Raw genomic sequence first — 24,840 nt, forward strand, 5'->3', positions numbered from 1 at the left:
CCCCACCTATTTGCCATGAAGTGATGAGACCAGATGTCATGATGTTAGTTTTTTGAATGCTGAGTTTCAAGTCAGCTTTTTGACTCTCCTCTTTAACCTTCATCAAGAGGCTTTTAAGTTCCTCTTCACTTTCTGCCATTAGATAGTATCCTCTGCATATCTTAGGTTGATGATATTTCTCCCAGCAATCTTGATTCCAGTTTGTGATTCACCCAGCCTGGCATTTCACATGATGTACTCTGCACATAAGTTAAATATGGAGGGTGACAATATATAACCTTGATGAACTCCTTTCCCAATTTTGAACCAGTCTGTTGTTCCATGTTGTTCCATGTCCAGTTCTTGATCTACATACAGGTTTCTCAGGAGGCAGGTAAGGTGACCTGGTATTACTATCTCTTTAAGAATTTTTCAGTTTGTTGTGACCCACCCAGTCAAAAGCTTTAGCATAGTGAATGAAACAGAAGTAGATGTTTTTCTGGAATTCCCTTGCTTTTTCTATGTTGGCAATTTGATCTCTGATTCCTCTACCTTTTCTAAATCCAGCTGTATATCTGAAAGTTCTTGGTTCATGTATTGTTGAAGCCTAGCTTGAAGGATTTTGAGCATTACCTTGCTAGCATATGAAATGAGCACTATTGTAGGAATAGGTATATTGATCATGAAAGGACTAGGATCTATATGGAGCATAGAAAAACAAAAGACATTAGGAAACATCTGGATAAATCTAAATAAACATTAACTGTAAGAACAAGAGCAAAGACTAATTTGAAGTTAAAAGATTTAAAAAGAATGTGAAGCTAAAATATTTCACAGCCATGACAGGAAGATAGGAAGCACAGTAATTCAAGTCCATGCGTTCTAAGATGCTTCTATTGTTCAAAATGAAGTCAGACCTTTTGATTATTATTAGTTTTTTAGAGTCAAACCTGCATGTTAAAAATTTAAGGATAATTACTAAATCAATAAGAAAAGAATCTATAACACTAAAGCAGTCGAGAGATAAAAAGGTGAGGAATTTAAAAAAAAGTTGATCAGTCCAATAGAAAGGCTCTATGGTTCTTCAATTCCACTTTTAGCTACAAACCTAGAGAGGACCCTGGAACATGCACATAAGAACATGCACATAATCTCATGCATAAAGAGATTATTGTATTAAGTGAAATGAGACAGACAGAGGAATATGTATATATCATATGATATGTATATATATCACACAATATCCTTTTTATGTGGAAAAGAGATAGAAATGAAGTTATTTATAAAACAGGTATAGACTCATAGACACAAAACTTATGGTGACCAAAGCAGAAAAGGGTAGGATAAACTGGGAGTTTAGGCTTAACCTATATATACTACTATATATAAAATATATAAACAACAAGGACCTACTGTATAGCACAGGGAACTACATTCAATATCTTGTAACAATCTATAATGGAAAATAATCTGAAAAAGGAGATATATATATATATATATATATATATACACATATATACACACACACATACACATGCGTGCTCAGTTGCTCGACCCTATCTAACTCTTTTGGGACCCCAAGGACTATAGCCTGCCAGGTTCCTCTGTCTATGAGATTTCCCAGGCAAGAAGACTGGAGTGGGTTGCCATTTCCTTCTCCAGGGGATCTCCCAGACCCAGGAATTGAACCCACATTTCCTGCATTGGCAAGCAGATTCTTTACCACTGAGTCACCTGGGAAACCCCAAGTAAATATATATAAATAACTGAATCATTTGCTGTACATCTGGAACTAACACAACTTTGTAAATTAACTATACCTCAATTAAAAATGCTTAAAAAGGAAGATATAAATAATATGCATGACATCATTTATCTCCATCAATGACAGAACAAATAAATGTTGGTAAGGTTGTATATTAGAACATTATAAGCAATTAAAATAAATTAACTACATCAACATGGACAATGCTGGAAAGGAATGCTGAATATAAAAAGCAAGTAGCAGGCAATGACAGAAAAATGATGCCATTTATTTTAACTTATACTCACAAAAAGAGACCTTGATTGTTTATGAATGCATCTTTGCACAAGTAAATTACAAAATCATTCACAGATATCCTAACACTGATGAACTGAAGCTCTCTAAGGCAAAAGCATGATTAATAGAAACATATATACTGATTAAAAACAGACAGAGCTAGCAGGGGATGGGCAAAGGAAAAAAAGTCATACACAGGGAAGATTCCTTCCCACATTAAGATAATGGTTACCTCTGGGGATAGTGGGAGGAAGAGTGGGAACTGAGATGTGGGTGAAATGGCTTCAGCTCTATCTATGACACTTTATTCTTTTTGTAAAAAGAGAGCTGGAGCAACTATGTCAAAATATTGACATTTGATATACCTAAGTGATGGGTAGACAGGTGTCTGTTACAGTTTCTGTACTTTTCCATATATTAAAATTACTAATTTTAAAATAAAAACAATTCAAATAACTCAGAAGTATATAAAGCAAAATTATTCTTCTATCCCTCTTTTCTGGCAATATTATCTTTCTATATTTTTATTTTGCTTGTGCAAGAATATATACATATATTTTTAAAAGTTGTATCATAATATAAATATTTTCTGAAACTGTATATTTGACTCAGTATATTGTGGATAATTTTTTCTAAGTAACCACACATGGATTTGTTTTTTTTCCCAGTATGAATGTATCATGGGCTTACCCAGTAGCTCAGCTGGCAAAGAATCTGACTACAATGCAGGAGACCTGGGTTCCATCCCTGGATTGGGAAGATCCCCTGGAGAAGGGAAAGGCTACCCACTCCAGTATTCTGGCCTGGAGAATTCCATGTACTATATAGTCCATGGGGTGGCAAAGAGTCAGACATGCCTGAGTGACTTTCACTTTATTTTCAAGGGCGTATCATAATTTTCTCTCCTGATGTTCAGATTGATTAGATTTCTAGGAGTTGTTTTGTTTGTTTGCTGTTTGTTTGGAAGAAACTGCAACTAAAATTCTATAATGAATTGCTGCACTTTTATTTCTGTCAGATAAATTCCCAGAAATGAGATTTCTGGATTAAAAAATGTATGTGAAAGTGAAAGTCGCTCAGTCGACTCTTTGTGACCCAATGGTCTGTATAATCCATGGAATTCTCCAGGCCAGGATACTGGAATGGGTAGCCTTTCCCTTCTCCAGGGATCCTCCCAACCCAGGGAATGAACCCAGGTCTCCCACATTGCAGGCGGATTCTTTAACAGCTGAGCCACAAGGGAAGCCAAAGAATACTGGAGTGGGGAGCCTATCCCTTCTCCAGGGGATCCTCCCAACCTGGATGCAGGGTCTCCTGCATTGCAGGCAGATTCTTTACTGTCTGAGCCACCAGGAAAGCTAACCTCTCTTCAAATTTAGGATTGTGTGTCAATATTAATATCAATATCTATGAATATATCTAACTAAAGGGAGATGAGAAGCTGTCTTCGTAAAATACTGAGACATGGAGGTTTTGTCTCTTAAGAATTTTGTCGAAAGGTGAAAAAGAATTTTCTCTGGTGGTCCAGTGGTTGAGAATCCTCCTTCCAATGCAGGGAACGCAGGTTCAATCCCTGGCTGGGGAACTAAGATCCCACACGTGGCAGGGCAAGTAAGCAGAGCGGCAACTAAGACCTGATGCAGTCAAATAAATAAATAATTTCATCACTTATACTCTGATTCTGGTGTGTTTTCCATGATAGATTAAGGGGTCAGATACTTGGGTTCTAAATCAGTGAAACTTTGCTATAATAATAGACTCAAACATAATCTCAGCATTTTTAATTGCCTTCCCTTTACAAATAAGCTATTCATGAACTGAATTTTTTAAGAAACTCATTTAAACAAATGATTTACATTTTCATTTCAGACACACTTTAAGATGAATCTTTAATAGCCTACTTCTATCACTTCAGCTTGAAGACCATCTTCATCAAGCAGGTCAGGACTAACAATGAAATATATAAACGGCACCCTCATTGCTTAAAGATGCCCATCACTGAATCTTTAGTAAATTAAACAATATTTTGTAATCAAATCAGTACTTCAAATTATTCTGATTTATGAATTTTAATCTGATCTATTTTCTTTTCATTTGGCATTGCATTTTTTAAAGATTTTTTTGATGTGGACCATTTTTAAAGTCTTTATTGAATTTGTTACAATATTATTTGTTTTATGTTTTGATTTTTTGCCAAGAGTCAAATGGGATCTAAGCTCCCCTACCAGGGATTGAACCTGTATTCCCTGCATCAGAAGGGGATGTCTTAATCACTGGACTGCCTGGGAAGTTGAATTCTATTTTGTATTTTACTTTATACTATCAAAGCAAGATATACATGTGGTTAAATCATCAAACAGTAGGGCTTATAATGAAAAGAAGACTTTGCTGCTCCATCTTTACAACCCACTCGTTTACTCTTTAGAGGCAAAACTTTAAAAATACTTGTTTCTAGTCCCTTTGGGATGCCTCAACAGTCTTTTAACTTGCTCATTAGTCTTTGTGTTTTTACAGCTTTCTTAGATGGTATCTTCTGACTTGCTACTGAAAGATGAGGGTTTACCTCCTTTGCATCTCCCTACTTCACCTTCCTTTTTTCCTTACCTCCTCATGTTTTATCACTATTTATAACTCTATTAGACATCTCTGCAGTTTTATTTTTTTTTATTTTTTATAAAGTTTTTTGATGTGGACCATTTTTAAAGTCTTTGTTGAATTTGTTATAATTTGTTTCTGTTCTTTGTTTTGGGTTTTTTTCCCTTGAGGCATGTGGGATCTTAGCTTCCAGACTAGGGATCAAACTCACAACCCCTGCATTGGAAGATAAAGTCTTAACCACTGGTCCACCAAGGAAGACCCACCTCTGCAATTTTTTTTGTTTGTTTGTTTTGTTTGTTTTTTTTTCCTTTATTTATTTATTTATTTTTCAGTGGGTTTTGTCATACATTGATATGAATCAGCCATAGATTTACATGTATTCCCCATCCCGATCAACAGCTTGTTAAACCTCCACCTGCTGGTCCAAAAGCCACAGCCAACACCTCTTGACCCCTCCCTATAAACATCAAGACACTGATATACAGGCTTTCTACCTCTTCAACTCCAACCCCATCTCCAAATTTTTTACTTTTTATATTGTCAAGGTGGATAAACTTTACATTCTTTCTTGGAATACAATTAAATCGCTGATTTGTTTATGGCTTATTTTTTAAATTTTTATTGCAGTGTAGCGGATTTACAATGTTGTATTAGTTTTCTCTGTACAGCAAGGTGACTCAGTTGCACATATACATATATCCACTCTTTTTAAGATTTTCCCATTTAGGTCATAGAGTATTGGGTAGAGTTCCCTGGGCTTTACAGTAGGTTCTTATTAGTTATCTATTTTACATGTAGTATATATATATATATATGTCAATCATTTATGGGTGAAATTTTAAATTGAAATTTTAGTGAACAACTGTATCCGAGCAAGTAGGCCCTCTGCTCAAGGGAAAGAACAGGGGGGAAAGGCTTTATTGTGGGGCAGCCAAGCAAGGAGACAGGAGGCAAAGTTCAGCTCTGTCTTCTTGACTGGCTTTTGAGTGGGGTATTTCTCATCAAAGAGGGGACTGGAAGGTGTTGGAGTTGAGTAAAGATAGGGGAAGGGTAAAGGGAAGTTTCAAGGGTCTTCTGCACAGGCACGACTGTCTTCACAGGTCACTGTGCAGATTTGGAAGGTTCTGGGTATTGTTACATGTGGTGGATTTTTTTGGTCCCTAATGTCTAAAGTTCACTGATTGGTCATCTAGTCCCTCAAAGTACCTGTGTGATGTTCAATGCAAGGAGGTGGTCAATAAGCAGTTTCCTTGTCTGTGGTTTTCCTGCTGTTCTCCAACTAAGCTCAAAGGTCTTAAGTAGTCATCTTTTGCCTTATTTTAGCCAAGGCAAATGGGTATGGGGATACTGCTTTACAACTCAAAGTTTATAGTATTATGAATATGTAAATTCTGTTTCCTGTAAAATCCAGTTGTGGGACTGGGTTACATTCCTTCCTCTTAGATCCATGTCACATCACTGCTGCTGTGCCATTCAAAGGAAACCTTCCTACAGTTAAGTTTAAATAGCTCTTCCTTTCTCTGCCCTACCATATCACTTGTCTTTACTATATTCTCAAGCTGGTCAGAACTCTAATTCTATATAATCAACTGAATCTCCTTCTGTCCCTAAGATCTGCACTGGGAAATCTCTGACCTCTTGCTCAGATGTGTACTGGTTACTCTTTAGGTCTCAGTATAACTACCACTTGGGGATTGTACACAATTGTTATTCTGGTTAGGCACTTCTGTCTCCTAAAGGCTTATCTTGTCCTTTTTTATTTTTTTTTAGTTTAGTTGAAACACATCTTTAAGCAACTGTTTAAGAATTGATGAGCATAATAAGAACAGACATCAAGACCAATGGAATAAGAAGAGAGAGCTCCCCCCTTTACATATATGGTCAAATGGTTTTTAACAAGGGTGCCAAGAGCATTCAATGAAGAAAGGATAGTCTTTTCAATCAATGATTCTAGGAACACTGGATATGCTCATTTTAAAGAATGAAATTTAACCTTAACCTTACACACATGCAAAAAATAACTCAACATGGATCAAATGCCTGAACTATAAAATTCTTAGAAGAAAAAATACAGGGAATGCTTCATCAGATTGAGCTTGGAAATGATTTCTTGGGTAGGACACCAAAAACATAGGCAATGAAAGAAAAAATAAATTAGAATTCACCAAAATAAAAAGCTTTATGCCACCAGAGGACACTATCAAGGGATTGAAAAAGCAGTTACTAGGATGGGAAAACATGTACATATCACCTGAGAAGGTATTAATATACAGAATATGTAAATAACTCTTACAACTCAACAACAAAAAGCCAACTTAAAAATGGGCAAAGGACTTGAACCAACATTTCTGTAAAGGAAATATACAAACGGCCAGTAAGCACATGAAAAGATGCTCAATATCACTAATTATTGGGAAATGAAAATCAAAACCTCAATGTGATACCACTTCACATCCACTTGGATGACTATTGTAAAGAAACACACAACAAACAAACAGAAAATAACACATGTTAGCAAGGATTGGAGAAATTCTTTGTGCATTGCTAGTGGTAATGTAAAATAATGCAGCTGCTATGAAGAACAATATGGCAGTTCCTGAAAAAAAATTAAACATAGAGCTACCATATGATCCACGAATTTCACTCCTGAGTTATTATCAAAAAGAACTGAAAGCAGGGCTTTGAATAGATGTTTGTATACCAGTGTTCACAGCAGCATTATTCACAGCAACCAACAGGTAGAAACAACCTAAATATAGATTAACAGATGAACAGATAAACAAAATGTGTAATATACATACAATGGCATATTAGTCATCCATTAAAAGAAGAGACATTTCAATACATGTTACAACACAGATAGATTTTGAAAACAAGAGGGAAGAGGGTAGGGGCAATATAGGAGCAGGGGATTAAGAGGTAGAAACTAACAGGTATAAAATAAACTATAAAGTTATATTGTACAATGCAGGGAATATGGCCAATATTTTATGATAACTATAGATGGAGTATTACCTTTAAAAATTGAGAATCATTATATTCTATACTTGTAACTTGTATAATCAGTTCAGTTCAGTCTCTCAATTGTGTCCAACTCTTTGCGACCCCCATGGACTGCAGCACGCCAGGCTTCCCTGTCCTTTATCAACTCCCGGAGCTTGCTCAAACTCATGTCCATCAAGTCGGTGATGCCATCCAACCATCTCATCCTCTGTCAACCCATTCTCCTCCTGCCTTCAATCTTTCCCAGCAGCAGGATCTTTTCAAATTAGTCAGTTCTTCGCATCAGGTGGTCAAAGTATTGGAGTTTCAGTTTCAGCATCAGTCCTTCCAATTAATATTCAGGACTAATTTCTTTCAATATTGACTGGTTTGATCTCCTTGCAGTCCAAGGGATTCTCAAGAGTTTTCTCTAACACCACAGTTCAAAAGTATCATTTTTGGCAGTCAGCTTTCTTTATAGTTCAACTCTCACATCCATACTTGAATAATACTGTACATCAAATGGATGTATGATGTACAGTATTACATCATATGTGTATGTCAATGTACATATATATATAGAGAGAGAATAATGAAATTCAATCAAAAAAGTTTGAAGTTGAAAAAAATTATAATAATATTGAAAAAATAAAGTTTCTTAGACTGTATTTTAAATAATGAATGAAAAGAAGATATTGAGTCCTTGAAAGTCTAAACATCTCTTTAATTTCCCTCAGATTTTATTCATAGTTTAGCCAAGTATAGAATTCTAGGTTGAAAATCATTTTTACTTAGAAGCCTGAAGTCTCTTTGTCAGTGAAAAGTCTAGTGACAGCTGATACTGGAAAGCTCTTAGCAACTTAGCACGTGTCCTTAAAATAAGACACACTGATTGAGGACGTGGGCTTCCCTGACGGCTCAATGGTAAAGAGCCCACCTGCCAATGCAGGAGATGCAGGTTCGATCCCTGGATAGGAAAGATCCTCTGTGAGAAGGATACGGTAAGCCACCGTAGTAATCTTGCCTGGAAAATTCCATGGCAGAGGAGCTTGGCAGGCTACAGTCCATGTGGTCACAAAAGAGCTGGACACAATTTAGTGATTAAACAACAACAATTGAGGACCTAAGAAATTCCACAGGGCTTTTTCCCTTGAATTTTCAACTACAGACAAAGCTTCAAACTTAAATTATAGACACTTGATCTGTTAAGAAATCTAAGGATTAGTTATGGTGTTTAAAAATAACTCATTCTTACAATCTTTAGATTTTTGCAACTAATTGGCCATGCCAATTAAATTATCAAGACAGGGTCTTCTATAATTATTCTAATAAGGAATTTGCATCCTATGTGGATACTTGTTTATTTTTATGCTATGTTACAACCTGGAAATAGTGAAGTCTTACTCCCTAATCAAACACTATAGATCCTAACATAAAAAATAGCATGAAACTAATCACTAACTGTAAAGACAAAAGCATAGTTGGGGCTGATTTTATCAAGGGAGACTGCTCAATATCTTTTGATACTAGAATTTTAATTAAAAGTGGTATGTGTTTCAATTTTTCATTTTCTTACCTTACATGGGAAGATTACCAAGCCTGAAGGCTTAAATACAAATCAGAAATAATTCAAATATATAATAAAAGTGAGACTTTTAAGTAAACTTTCTTCATGTCCTTATACTCTGAGCTGATTTTAGGTGAAAAGAAAGCTAGTGATATCACCTTAGTTGAGTTGTCTGCTAAACATTCTGTGTACATAATCAACTGTACAATCCAGACTTTTATAAGCTTATTTCTGTCTACAAGTCTGCTTCTGTTACTTATTGTTACCAAAGAAACATAATCTTTTCTGTAACCAAAAAGTCAGTGACGAATGTCCCCTAAATGATATCAAGAAACATAAACAATATTACTGATTATTGTTTGTGTCTTAATTCTGTTTATAATTTGTAGGTAATTTCAGATGGCTAATTTACAAATTTGTATTGAATTATCTATGCCCCTTAAAGTCACAGAAGATTTGGGGTCTGATTGCCTTTGCATCCGACATCCTAGCTGCTCAGGTAGCCAGGGTACCACTGTCAACTCTTCCCACACCCGAATATAGAAACACAAGGCAACACTTCTACACAGGGACTTCTGAACTACCATTCCCTTGCTGCTCTTTAGGGCTCAAAGCAAAATGCTTGCTTTTGTTTTGCAACATTCTATTGAATTTTCTGCCTACTGGATTTAATTTAACTTGATGTAATGCTATTACTTTTTTCCAACAGTCGATGTTGTCTTATATATTTAGTAAACAGTCAAATTACATTATTTTGTTTTATAGAATTTCAGCCTTCTTTTGAAATCTGGCAGCACTGAGACCAGAAAAAGAAGAAAAGGACAAAGAACAGTTGAATGAGCCATCTTATAGGGATCACTGCCTTTGGTCCTGTTGTTTTCTTTGTAGCTGTAGCCCTTCTCTAAAATGGGATTCAACTGCATCGTTACTATTAAACACCCATTTCACCACAAACATAATGCTCAGTCGGTCAGTTGTGTCCGACTCTTTGCGACCCCACAGACCATAGCCCACCAGGCTCCTCTGTCTATGGGATTTCTCAGGCAAGAATAATGGAGTGGATTGCTATTTCTTCCTCCAGGAGATCTTCCCAGTCCAGGGATCAAACCCACATCTCCTGCATTGCAGGCGGATTCTTTATCTGTTGAGCCATCAGGGAAACTCCCATAAACATAGACTGGCATCTTAATTTTTTGCGTGTGGAGAGTTACAAATCATGTATATCTCATTAAATCTAACTCTAATGATACTATTACCTATCAAACAGAACATATATGTCATTTTAATATTTTATATACATGCAATACATCACATCTTATAAATTATATATTATATATTTAATCTCATTTAAGCCTCAAAGACATTCCATGAGAAAGGAATTATTAATTCAAATTTACATATGAGAAAACAGAGGCCCAGAGAGGTAAAGGGTTTCCCTAGGGTCACACAGCTATTCATTATCAAGATCAGAACATTAGCCCAGTCTTCTGAAAGGGAATTCATGCTTTTACAAATATCTAGCATCTATCTGTGTTCCCTTCCAGCTGTTTCCCACATATTGCAATGAGGGCCAATTAAAAAGAGAATAAAAGTTCACATGACTCTTGGGTGAATATATTTCAGCATGTCTTGTTTCAGTTTAAGTGTGGAAAATAGCCCATGGCGTGACAGTCCAGGTTTTCCTCTGTCTTGTACCAACCTACATTGTCAACCCTATTCTCTAATCTCTCATGTATGCTTTTGCTCTAGGGAGGAAAAAAGTTTTTTTTCCTAAGAAATATTAAACATGTAAATTGCTACAAATTTTTTGTGATCAATTAATTTTGACAAAGTCCCCACTGTGAGTAGTAAGATTTTTAGAGGGCATATGGGGAAAGGAAGAACACACATATCTTCAGTGCCTTCTGGGTTGATATCTCTACATATATAAGTTTAATGAGGCTTTAAAACAAGCTTGCAAGATAGGTGTATCCTTTTCTTTTTTTCACAAAAAAGGGACCTGAGGCTTAGAGAAGCTACGTAACCTGCCCACTCTCACAGCGACATCTTGAGTTTGTTTTGAACTTCCTAGTGATTGTAATTTCAAAGTATGTGGTTTTTCATTTTTTCTTTACTGAATTTCTCTCAAGTCGCTGATCATCTTATCAGAGAAACAGATGACCTTTGTAATGCTCTATAAAAAGCAATGATGAGATAGCATTTAACACTTATTAGACATTCAATATAATATATAGTAGAAAAGAGTGTGGCCCGGATGATAAAGAATCTTCCTGCAATGCAGATCTAGGTTCAACCCCTGGGTCAGGAAGACCCCCTGAAGAAGAGAATGGCTACCTACTCCAGTATTCTTGCCTGGAGAATTCCATGGACAGAGGAGCCTGGTGGGCTACAGTCCATGGAGTTGCAGAGAGTCAGACATGACTGAGTGACTAACCACTTTCAGTTTTTTCAGAAAAGAGTATGTTGTTCTAAGTGCTAAACACTACCATTATCTAAGATAAATGAGTAGCAGATACTGTGATATAGGTGAAGAGAGAACAAAACCTCTCCTGCCTAAAAGAGTCAAGGAAAACTTCAGGGAGTGAGATTAGGATTATTAGTTTGGTGATGATTATTATTTTTGGAATTCTGATTGAGGGAGTAGGAAAGAGAGAGTATTGCAAAATAAGAATGCGGTGCGGTTCAAAGTGTAGACTTGGGAATGCAAGCTTGCTTTGAGGGATGGTGAAGACAAGACTATGAGTGAGCAGTGAGGGCGGAAATATGGGCTGGAGTCAAGTCAGGGAAAAGTTTGAACCTCAGGGTAAGGGACTGAGGGTTTATTTGACAGAAGGGAATTGTTTTTAAAGCCAGGTGTGATGGAATGATGGGCATGTTTTGGGAAGGTGATAGTGAGAAGAGAACCATCCACACTGGAGGGAATTGTGGGAATGAGGTAAACTATGTGTGTGCATATGTGTGCGTGTGTGTACATGTGTGTGTGCACCTGTGACACTGGGTTAAGAGACTTTATGAAATAAAAGTCAGAGGACTTGGTAACTGAACTGGGAAGGAGAAAGCAATGAGTTAAGATGCCTGCCATGAACACCAGCCTGCTGGGGTCTTTTTGAATTATGATTTTCTCAGGCTACATGCCCAGGAGTGGGATTGCTGGGTGATATGGCAGTTCTATTTTTAGGTTGTTTTTTTTAAGGAACCTCCATACTACTCTCCATAGTGGCTGTACCAATTTACATTCCTACCAACAGTGCAAGAGAGTTCCCTTTTCTCCACACCCTCTCTAGCATTTAGTATTTGTAGACGTTTTTGACGATGGCCATTCTGACTTGTGTGAGGTATTTCACTGTAGCATGATTTATAATAGCCAAGACATGGATCCAATATAAGGGTCCACTGATAAATGAATGGATGGAGAAGATGTGGCATATACATACAGGGTGGAGTATTAATCAGCCGTAAAAGGGAATGAAATTGGGTCATTTGTAGTGATGTGGATGGACCTAGAGACTGTCACACACGCTGAATATACTTATATACTAATTGATTCACTTAATTCTACAGCAGAAATGAACACAACACTATGAAGCAACTATGTTTTTGTTGTTTGGTTGATAAGCGATGTCTGACTCCCCAGTGACTCCTTGGACTGTAGCCTACCAGGCTCCTCCATACATGGGATTTCCCAGGCAAGAATACTGGAGTGGGATGCCATTTCCTTCGCCAGGGGTTCTTCCTGACCTGGGACTGAACCCTCATCTCCTGCATTGGCAGGTGGATTCTTTACCAATGAACCACCAGGGAAGCCCCTAAAGCAACTATACCCCAATTAATAAAAAAGATACGTGCAAAAGCTTTGATGCAGGACAATGGAAGAACAGAGGTAATTTTCAGGACTGGGAATCAAGAGGAGGAACTGTTTCAGATAAATTTACTTGAGGCAATGGCATAATATCCAACTGGAAGGCTCCAAGAGGCAGTCGGAAATGTAACACTAATTGCAATTATCAAGGATTAGAAAAGATGACTTTGGGAGTCATCTGGATCTAGATGAAGGTTCTAGAGGCAGTGATGACCACCAAGAAGGAAGAAGGCAGGGATGTCAGAGAGAAGATGTGGTTAGCAGTGATTCTACCTTTCCTAATTTTATCATTTCCATGCCACTTTCTCAGGACTAACCTAAGTTGCAGAAGAAATTATTACATATTTTTTAGTACTAAATCTGTCACACTAGCTGTGACAGATATAAAATTGTTCATAAAGTGTAATAGGAAGGAAAGAGGGAAGGAATATCAATAGGAATACCAAAAACTTGGCTAAATCTATAAATTTAAGGGGAAAATGTAGTGCTTTGTATAGAAATTACTTACTCTGACATTGTCAAGTAAGTTTTCATTCAGACATAATTCTTGTTAGAATTTTAATTCTCTAAATCATAATTATGGATGAAGCAATAAGTAGTCTAAGTATTAAATAATGTTAGTATTTATTACATGATATAGCTATATATTTTCAATATATGATGAGGCCCCAAGATATATTACATAATGTGCCTTATTATTTAAATGAGCAAATAAAGTATCAAATTTACTACGTGGTTTTCACATTAGCAAGTATTTTCAGGACAAATACATTTTTCTTGAGAGAGTAAGAAAAGTAGCTCTTTATTATGAGCAAGTTAAATTCTTTTTTTAACTTTTTATTTTATATGGAGTATAGCCGATTAACAATATTGTGATAGTTTCGGGTATACAGTAAAGGAACTCGGCCATACATATACATGTATCCATCCTCCCCCAAATTCCTCTCATCCAGCCTGCCACATAACATTGAGCAGAGTTCCCTGTGCTATAGAGTAGGTCTGTGTTGGTCATCTGTTTTAAATATAGCAGTAGCAGATTACATTCTTTAAGTCTAAGTGTCATTGTGGTTTGCTTTGCTTTGTTTTGTTTTAAAAAAGGGCTTACTGGGGCTTCCCTGGTGGTCCAGTGGTTGAGACTCAGAGCTCCCAATGCGGGGGCCTGGGTTCGATCCCTGGTCAGGGAACTAGATCCCACATGCAGCTACTAAAAACCCCATGTGCTGCAACTAAGACCGGGAGCAGCCAAATAAATAAATAAAAATGTTTCTTTTTTTTTTTTTTTACAGGGCTTACTGTAAGTACTTAATATTTTGAGAAAAATAATATTTTACAAAATTTTAAATATCTTGTAAAATGGATGTTTTAAAAACAGGAATGTTGGTTATCTTTAATCTCATTATTTTGTTGTATTTATTTTGTGACACAGAACATAATCTCAATGTTACCTCCATTCATTCCTCAGACACAGGATTTCTAAATCTCTGTTTCCCACTCTGGTAGTACAATTGTAATGTTTCCCCTCTTATTTTCTTTTTTAATCATTTACTTTAGTCTTTTCCAAATTCCCTTTAATTTGGTCACATTCTTCTGGTAATAAAGTGTACAGATCTGACCATAATTTTCCAGGTCAAATCATAACAGAGTCATTTAAATGTCAACAACCACATTTTTCAAATGGGGATCCCAGGAGTATTTTCTAGCTCTGCAAACCAAACAATAATACTATCTAAGGGCACTCAAATCTCATGCTTTGGGGAAAAAATTGGAGAGCTTGTAAAGAGATAGGAAAGTGTTCCTTTCTCGGCATTCACTATTTAACAAATTCAATTTACCCACTCTGCTTTTTTGTTAATGCTTCCATTTTTTTTGCACTAGTTTCCAGTTCTACAACTATTGGTAACTGCCATAGGCAATATAGAAAATTATGTAAGCTGATAGCCTGACTCTGTGTTGAGATTCTTGTTCCTGGGAACTCTCTTGAGTTTGCAGTTCTTAATAGGTAAATTTCATTTTATGTACATATGGAGGCAAGAATACTGGAGTGAGTAGCCATTCCCTTCTCCAGGGGAATCTTTCCAACCCAGGGATTGAACCCAGGTCTCCTGCATGACAGGAGGATTCTTTATCATCTGAGCCACTAGGGAAATCCCATATGAAAACACAGTCTCCTCCAAACCATTTCATGACATCCTGTGTACAGTGCCCTTCAAATTTCCAAATGAACTTTGTGCAAAATACTGAACTTGAAAGATTTCTCATTGGAATATAGATATTAGAAATGTTTTACTTTTTTTGTTTTGGTTTTTTGCTTTTCTATTTTTTTTTTTTTTGCCCCAACTTGCAGGATCTTAGCTCTCCAACCAGGGATCAAACCTGTGCCTCCTGCAGTGGCAGCATGAAGTCCTGACTGGTGGATCACCAGGGAATTCCCAGAAGTGTTTTAAATTAATGCAATTCATAGTAGAAAAGGTGATGACGCTTATACTAGATTTCTTTTGTGTCAATTGCAGTTGTCATAACTATTACATTTAGGAATTCAAAGCAGTATAAGAGAATGACACGCTTTGTGTGTACTATCACTAGCTAAGCCCAGCTGGTACCTGTGATGGACATCCCCAGCTAACATCAGGGGCTAGTTTTGGAGGTAAATATACGTAGTGAAAGAGGGAAGAAGAGAAATTGTCTAATTTCTGCAGGTAAAAGTTCATCCCCCTACTCGAATTAGCAGGAACCACGGCGGGGGGTGGAGGGATGTGGTTTTAATTTTTGTTGCTATTCCCAGGAGGAGTTAATTTTCTATTGAACTCACTTTCTTACGTGGTAGAAGGAAATGATAGGATGAGTCACGGTCGACGTACAGCTCACGAAGACTTGCTTCTTCAGTGACACTAACATCTCCCAACACACTGCCGTGTGAACTGATCTGTTGCTGGGGCCGTATGGGGACTTCCATGACGGCAGGAGCAGAAAGTCCAAGTAGACGGCTTTCATGATAATTAGACCCATTTCACAGGCTGAATTTCCATGTTTAATTCTCCATTCCCATATCTGATTATGTCTATAAGTAATGCAATTAGCTAAATCAAACATTAACTATGACAGACTCTAAAATCTGGTTGGGCCTGCTTTAGCTCTGCATAGAGTACAAATAGGGCTTTCCAGGTGGTGTTAGTGGTAAAGAATCCACCTGCCAGTGTAGGAGACCTAAGAGACATGAGTCTCTTAGAGACAGGGAAGATCCCCTGGAGGAGGGCATGGCAACCCACTCCAGTATTCTTGCCTGGAGAATCCCATGGACAGAGGAGCCTGGTGGGCTACAGTCCATAGGGTCACAAAGAGTTGGACACAACTGAAATGACTTAGCACACACACAAGTACAGAGTACAAATAGGGGTGGGGAGGTGAGGAAAAAATAGTCTTTTCAACATTTTTACCTCTGTATTTTAAATTCCAGTCAAAATCACTTGCTCTTGAGTTCAAAAATACATGCCTGTTGAAAGAAGTCTTCATTTTTAAAAAAATTTATTTAGTTTTTAATTGAAGGATAAGTGCTTTACATAATTTTGTTGTTTTCTGTCAAAAAGGATTAGACTAATAAACAGAACCAAACACCTAAGATGCACACTGACAGTATTTAACTTCAAATAATATATACAATATATAACATATTATGCAAAGTAAAATACTAAGTACCATGATTAGCATATATATTTAATTCCATAAACTGACAATTTGTTAGTAGAGATTAAGCAAAGGTCGGCATTCTTGAAGAAAATCACTTTTTTATTTCTGTAGTGTATTTTAAGTAAAATATGCTTATTTTAAATCTGTATGCCTTCCGATACATGTTTATCAATTTTGACTAGTTACTCACATCTAAATACTAAATACTAAAAGCTTTCCAATAATTACTTGTGTTAAGTTCCTGATGTAATTTTACTGAATTAACAATGCTAGCGTGCTTTTAAAAAGTTTTGATTTTACATTTATTACCATAATATATTTTACTCAGAACAAAACACTGAAGCACTACCTGAATCAGCAGTGAGAAATGATAACCGTCAGACTGTGGATCTCACTCATGATCACAATTTTCTACATGATATGGCAAAGGTCTTAAAGGTGCAAGAGTGCTAATGACAAGGACGACCAAGAAATATGGCAGCATTATTTTTTGTCAGCTTGAGAGTGGCCCTTTGGGAAGTTTGTCTCTGTTGAATTTACTGTCAGCTCAGGCTTCATTGTCAGAAGGGAACAAAGGCACTGTTAGATTATTTGTCACAACTTAAACCCAATTGCTCTGTTAGAGTCCTAGGTCTACTCGAAAATTTCTCCGAAAAGACTGTGAGTAACTAAATTAACTCTGCTTGCCATGGCTGTGATCTTGGCTTCTGAGAGACAAAGTCCTTTCTTAGCCAGAAGGGACATGTTCTATCATTGTATCCACTTTTTGCTTATAATAACGTAAAGTCTGGGACCAAGAATAGTGTCCTTGTATTTACTAAGAGGGTTCTTTCACTTGTGATCGGTTGTATTTTTTCTACAAGAGATTATCCATTGGCTACTTACCCAAAGCCCAGATTATTCTAAGAGCCCCAGAAGCTTTCTGATCCACTGTGCCAGTTCACAATCTGGAGCTGTCCTGTCCGTCTGCATGGATCGTGATCCACACAGATAACCTCTATGCGAGCCTGAAAGCCTTCAACCTAGTCCATGGCAACATGACTCATCCCAAACGTGCCCCACCTTGGCACATCAAATCTCAGACAAATGTCATGAAGACAACTAGTGAGTGGTGGGGTTGAACTGGCATCAATCTACCTACTAGAAAAACAAAAGATGCATGTCCTACCTCCATCCCCTTTGGGGACCACCAGTAGGTTATTTCTTTTCCTTTTCTCTCCTTTTTGTAGATTGTGCTTGTCGATGTCTACATTTATCTTAACCAGATTTTCATCCTAAAAATTAACAATACTATTTCCCACATGAACTTGAGACAACCTGTGAAATAGGAAGGAAGATGTTATCATTATGGAGTAAGATAAAGGGAAATAGTCTACAATTTTAAGGTCATATTATCTTAGGTCAAATTCTAATTCTGACAGTGTGATCTTGGACAAATAATTTAAATTTTCTCTGATTCAGTTACTCTCTTTAGTAACTGAAATAATAATAATAGTATCTACCTCAAAGAGCCATTATCAGGATTAAATTAGCCAATATCTGTAAAGAATATAGTGCCTGACTTGTTGCAATGTCGTGGTAAAACTGACCTGTTGTTAATGAAGCCCAAATATGTAACAGAGATGGGTTCAGATTCGGCCAGGAATCTGACCCTGTTCTACCATGTCCTGGAAAAACATGATTAGATATTTTTTATCTAGCATATTTTTGGAATTTCCAGTTAACTGGCCCCAGAAATTATTTACCCTCAATTTCATGGATTCCTAAGAACTAACTAGGTTGCTTAGATACTAATGACATTGGGAAGTAGCTCCAAGTATGGATTCAAACACTGTACTTAAGTTCCTGCTACTATATAGCAAAAAAAAAAAAAAGTGATGTTTAAGCACTTAACATTTTCCCAAAAGTTCATGCTCACTGTATGAACTGTAAAAAAAAAAAAATACAAGTAAAGTCATATTGGAGCTTATCTCTTACTTTAAATCTTCAAAGGACAGTCAAATCTGTGTTAACTAAATTCAAAAGAATCAGTAAGCTAGTACGTAGCTCCTCAATGAAGAACACATAAGCAGTTCATTTATTTTTCAAGCCTTCAATGTCATGTGTGAGTGTAGGATTTCAGTGGCTGCTAGGATTCTGATACTCTAAATTGACCAGTTTTCCAACATTTCTAGTTTGCCATGAAAAAGAAGGCACTTCAGGTGTAAGAATGTGATAAACTCTAATCACCCTTGAGTGCTGGTTTTCTTGTATGATATTGAGCACCACAGCAGTATTTTCCCCATTAAAAAAAAAGAAGTACAGTACTGATCTGTGTACGTATTTGGTGTATCATAGTGCTGATATTTAAGAAAATAAAATTGCACCTATCTTTTGGTATAAAGGTGTTATACCAAATAAAACAAAACATGCCTCTCAACTTCTAAAGACAACTCTTTTAGTTATTAATGCACATCCTTCCAGAATATATGTGCATGTGCACACACACACACACATTTACATTTGTATTTGTGTATTTTTTCCTTCCATAGGGTTTATATCATTTTTAAAGTCTCTTCTTTTAAACTTGATTTTGTTTTGGCTTGATTTTACTCACATGTCATAAACATATTTCCATTTAAATTCTTTAATAAATTTAAATCAAATTCTAATTATTTAGTCTCCAAAAACTTGTAAATTCTTACCTTTCTGCTTTTAACATTTTAAAATACGTTCCTTCTTCAGCCTTTACTACCTTATTCTTATCTATACAGACTCTTTCTGTAAGTCAACTTGCCAATGAAAATTTCAGTTTGATTGGTTAAAATGTAGTCAGTAATGATGTTATTCAGATTAGAGTAAATATTTTTCAAATACAGTATTCAACAAAAAATACCAAAAACCTATTTTTCTTGATATTGTATTATATACATAAATATTCCAATATCACCAGCACTGATATATGAGGAAATGCATTCTTCATCTAAATTGATCTAATGATAACACATAAGAGTATTTCAGGTTAAACTTAAATTGAAGTGATTTTTTTTTCACCAAGTGTTATGAGAAAAGCAGTCTGACATTTTAAACAGATATTTCTCCTCTTTACTTTTAATACAATTTCATCGAATCTTATGATAAATCTGAGAAATTGAAATACAAGCAATAGGGACATTTTCATAAATATCAATAAAGGTTAAAATAAGATAGTTTATGGAAGTAGACCCCAACCTTTTTTAGCACCAGGAATCAGTTTTGTGGAAGACAATTTTTCCACACATGGAGAGTGAGGGATGGGATGAGGGGGTCCAGGAGGGATGGTGTGGGGATGATTCAAGTGAATTACATTTACTGTGCACTTTATTTCTATTATTATTACATCAATTCTGCCTCAGATCATCAAGCATTAGATCCCTGGAGGCTGGGACCCCTGACTTAAGGAGTAATGTGAAAACATGTCTAACTTTTCAGCTAGATCCTTTTCATCTTTTCTTTGGAGAGTAACTACAAAAATAAAAAATGATACACACTAAGGCAGTGAAATCACATGGTGATGATCAACACAAGAGGTTTTACAGCCAGTACTCTTGCCTGGAAAATCTCATGGATGGAGAAGCCTGGTAGGCTGCGTTCCATGGGGTTGCTAAGAGTCAGACACGACTGAGCGACTTCACTTTCACGCATTGGAAAAGGAAATGGCAACCCTCTCCAGTGTTCTTGCCTGAAGAATCCCAGGGACGGGGGAGCCTGGTGGGCTGCTGTCTACTGGGTCGCACAGAGTCGGACACAACTGAAGTGACTTAGCAGCAGCAGCAGCAGAATTCATATGCATATGGAGAAGTCAGCTATTTTAAAAAAAATCTGTATACTAAGGGTTGTTCTCTATAATTTATTTGAGCTACAATTTTGTATGTGGAATCAGATCTTATTTCCAAAGTTCGTTTTTCCATGTCATTGCACGGTTACAGACAAGACTTAAGCATGATGGGTAATAATTACTTCTAGCATCCTGCATGCCTGCTAAGTTATTTTAGTCCTGTCCAACTCTTTGTGACCCTATGGACTGTAGGCCATTAGGCTCCTCTCTCCTTGGGGATTCTCCAGGCAAGAATTCTGGAGTGGGTTGCCATGCCCTACTCCAGGGGATCTTTTCAACCCAGGGATGGAACCCAGTCTCTTTCCTCTAATCCACATTGTAGGCAGATTCTTTACCACTAGTGCCACATGCAAAGTGCACTACTTCTCATTAATGGAGATAGCAGCAGTGTGTTTCACCCAGTAGATAATTTGTTCTCTTGATCAATGACAGCTTAGTAGGAAAATGGATTCAGATTTCTGAACCCTAATGGAAACTTAAGGGAAAAAAAATTTTTTTTTTACAAACACTTGTCAAATTATTAAATTCTCATTGAAAGTGATCAGTGGTACTAATGTGCGGCTAGTAAGGTAAGGGGATTTTCATCATCCATAAAATTTATGAAAGATCACACCTCTTATATTCAGGCACGTCCTCAAAATGAATCAAGTAGTGTTTCTGGGCAAAATATTTTGCATATTCCACTCATTTAACAATTATCGAGTTCCTGAGAAATATCGAAAAATAAGTATTTGTTGGATGAATAGGTATCTCTTATATGTGTGGCTTTGGGGTATACATAAAGAATGCAAACAAAGTGATATGGCCTCTACCCTGGATAAACATTTAAAACAGTAAGACTTGTATACAGGAAACACACATACTCTGTAGGAAGCAGAAGGTGCTATTTCTTTAACGAGATAAGGCTATCTCATGCATGCATGCTATGTCTCTTCAGTCATGTCAGACTCTTTGCGACCCCATGTATTGTAGCCCACTAGGCTCCTCTGTCCATGGGATTCTCCAAGCAAAGATACTGGGGTGGGTTGCCATTTCCTTCTCCAGGGGATCTTCCCCACCCACTGACAGAACCCACCTCCCTTAGGTCTCCTACCTTGGCAGGTCGTTCTTACCACTAGCGCCACCTGGGAAGCCCTAGGGCTATTTCAGATCACGTCATAAGGGAGGGGTCACGGAGGAGGCGGAGTTTGACTTAGGCTTTGAAATGCTGCAATGATTTGGACTTGAGACTGGGAGAGAACATCCCAGGAGGGACTCTGGTGTGAAATGGCACAGAAGTGTGCAGACACTGATTGGTAGGGAATGGAGAAGCCAGGGAACATTTGTGACCAGGGAAATGATATGGTCAGGGTTGTGGCTGGGGCAGAGTAATCTGTAGGAAGTAATCTGTAGGCCCATGGACATGTGGGAAGTCAAAGTGTAGAGAATGCTACATGATGGAGCATTCCAGTGTATATGAGGGCTAAGAGAGAAGTAAAGATTAAGTGAACTGCGTTTAAACCTGGGTACATTTGGACCTTTTAAAAAATTTTTAATTGAAGGATAATTGTTTTACAGTATTGCATTGATTTCTACCAAACATCAACACGGACCTTCTTCAACAGTCGTCTTTCTTGGCCTAAAGAAACTCAGAGGGGAGTCCCAACTCTAAATACACTGTCACGGCCTGCATTCTTGGTAAAGGGGTGTTTCAAGCTACTTTGTTTTCTGAAAGCCCCTGTAACTAAGGAGGCTGTCTCTACCCCGTGCCTGCTGAGGGTCTCATGGGACGGGAACCCAGAAACCCCAGTGAAGTTGTTACTCAAATTATCCCGTCTTTACCTCGACACGAAGGTAGGGAAAGTTCTGGGTGTCCATCTGGTTGTCTCTCCAAGGAGGAACTTGGCACAGTTCTCTAGATGGCAGGGAGAGCGGGCAAAAGAAAGCAAGTCAGGGTATGAATAGCGCCCCTGTGGGAAGTCAGAGTTACGGCTCCCACCCACCAGGCTTTTCCCTCAAACCTGGGAAAGCCGGGGTTATGGAGCTGGCGATGGCCCCCAAACAGAGCTGCAGGAGCTCGAAGGAAAGTCAGCTCCTCTCTGCGCTCCTCGTTACCCGCGCGCTGCTTCCCTGGGGGTACTCCGGGTCCCGTCACTCAGGAGCTGGCTCTCCTCTCCCCAGTCCCCCGGAGTCGAGCAGCCAGCCAGGGTCAGGGGCGTGTGGGGCGTGCCGGGGGATAGCTCGGCAGCCGAGAACAGAGGGGCCCAGGGAATCCCGCGAAGACGCCAAGCGCATCCCGACCGGGGCGCCCCGGGCTTTCCCCGCCGCCCCGTGCGCGGCGCCCGCGGGGCCGCGGACCCTCCGGCTCCGCGGAGCGGGAGCAGCGGAGGAAAGCAGGTGGGTGTGGAGCCGGCCTGGGGCCGCCGGGAGCGGCGGGCGCGCGAGGGGAGTGGGAGGCGCCGGCCGAGGTGTGGGCGGTGCCCTCACGCCGGCGCCCCGGGGCCGCGCCCTGGACACCCGGGCGCTGTCCCCGCTCGAGCGCACTGCTCCCGCGACGCCTGGCCAAGCCCGGTCGTCCCCGCTGGTACCCCGCCAGCCGCACCAAACCACCCGGGCCCGCCGCCCACCTCGAGAGCCGCGGGCGCCCAGGAAGAGGAGGAGAAGGCGGCGGCGGCGGTTGCCGCTCCAGCCCGCGGGCGCGCGGAGCGCGGGAGGAGGCGGAGCGCGAGGCGGGGTGGCCGCGGGCGGGTGTGCGCGCCCGAGCCGGCGCCCCCGAGCGCCCCGCCTCGCCTCCCGCGCCCAGCCTCTCCCCGGCTCCGCCACAGACACACACCCACCAAGCACCCACCGCCCCGCGCCCCCGCCGGCCGCCGCGCCGCGGGCAGCCCGAGCGAGCGACAACTCCCCCGGCTGGAGCCGCTCGCCTTCCCGGCTCCTTCCGCGCGGCGAGCTGAGCCCGGCTCGATTTTTTTCCTTTTCTATCCCAGCCCTCTCTGGTCTGGGCGCCGGCGGCGGCGGCAGGGGAACGGGGGCCCGCGATGGGGAAGGGGATGAAGATCTCTGAAGATTATTGTTCTTTTTAAGGATGCCTTAGCTTCCTCCCGCCGCCTCTCCGTTGAGCCTTCCTACTAGAGATCGAGAACCAGAGTCAGGGATGTAAAGAGAGGGTGGAAAAAAAAAACAAAACAGGCAAGAGCTCCAGCCAGCCGGGGAGACCCTCCTCTCCGCGGAGGGGAGGGGGATTTCCAGCGACAGATCATTGGCGAAGGGGACCGTCGCGGGGAGAGGAGCCCCGGAGGGAGCGGGGAATCCCACAGCTCTTTGTGGAGCCCGAGCCGCCTGCCGAGCGGGGTCGGTGGGAGCTAGGTAAGTGGCGGGGGCATTACTGAGCCCCAAGGGGGCTTCCTTTAAGAATGAATCATCGCGGGCAGTCTAGCTAGAATTGAGTTGCTAAAGGAATTGGAAACTGCCATATGGAACAGAGTGGACTCACACACAAAGCTGTCTTAGCCCTAGAGGGTTATTAAATGCAAGGCTCCATCCCCGTGGGGAAGGCGCTCAAGTGTTGGCCCCCGAAAAGCTTCCCAGCTGCCTGCCTGGGAAGGGATGGGATGTGTTATTTCTAGGCGATGAGCTCTCCTTGCCTTCTGTTCGTTTGTTGATAAATGCCACACTCGCATGCACACACTTGTGGGACCGGATTCGGGGAGTGTGATGTCTCTGATGTATGAACAGTCCTCAGAACACAGGGACGTGCATACATTCTGTTCTCCGAGCGACGCAAGGTCTCCGTTCTTTAGCTCACGGTTTCTGAGAGACAGAATGAGTCTCTAAGGAAAGAGCTTCATGGCTGTTTCCAACACACTCTGCTAGGGAACTCGGGAATACAGCTGCCCTGCATGGCACCAAAAGACACTTGACCATTTGTCTCCTCCTTTGCTTCCAGTGCTCAATGACCGTTTTCAAAATAGTATGCTGCCATCCATTTTCTCGAATTATGAGCATTTTTGTGTATTCATTCATAAAAATTGGCAGTGTGCAGTATGCAAAGACATGCCATGTAGGGATCATTTATAACTGCACAAGTGTTATAATAATAGATTACACTGAAAAATTTAGCATGCACAGAGAGACCTTGGGTTCGTTTCATGCAGGTTCAGCATCCCTTCGAGTCAAGTTATGCAATAATGTCAATATTTTAAATAGCATTTCACATTTCTGTGTTTGCATTGATGGGGTTTGGAATTTTGAGGGGGATCTGATATTTTAAAGCTCAGCTCAAAGGGAAAGCCAGG

At 39.4% G+C, this 24,840-nt stretch overlaps 1 protein-coding gene and 1 long non-coding RNA gene across 2 annotated transcripts in view; one reads left to right on the plus strand and one right to left on the minus strand.

Annotated features, from left to right (window-relative positions):
- Positions 1–22,780, minus strand: part of LOC122451263 — a 30,487-nt gene extending 7,707 nt beyond the window's left edge. Inside the window, exons 1-3 of the long non-coding RNA XR_006272354.1 lie at positions 22,567–22,780; positions 22,388–22,460; positions 17,879–18,027 (exon numbers count right to left, since the gene is read on the minus strand). This is a non-coding gene — a long non-coding RNA (uncharacterized LOC122451263). The remainder of the gene's footprint in view (positions 1–17,878; positions 18,028–22,387; positions 22,461–22,566) is intronic.
- Positions 22,781–23,369: 589 nt separating this feature from the next.
- KCNB2 (potassium voltage-gated channel subfamily B member 2) overlaps positions 23,370–24,840 on the plus strand; it is a 441,431-nt gene continuing 439,960 nt past the window's right edge. Inside the window, exon 1 of the mRNA XM_043484132.1 lies at positions 23,370–23,911. The gene's annotated coding sequence lies outside the window, so the exon portion shown is untranslated. The remainder of the gene's footprint in view (positions 23,912–24,840) is intronic.

The sequence above is a fragment of the Cervus canadensis genome, chromosome 12, assembly GCF_019320065.1.
Source record: "Cervus canadensis isolate Bull #8, Minnesota chromosome 12, ASM1932006v1, whole genome shotgun sequence".
In the NCBI taxonomy this organism is placed as follows: domain Eukaryota; kingdom Metazoa; phylum Chordata; class Mammalia; order Artiodactyla; family Cervidae; genus Cervus; species Cervus canadensis.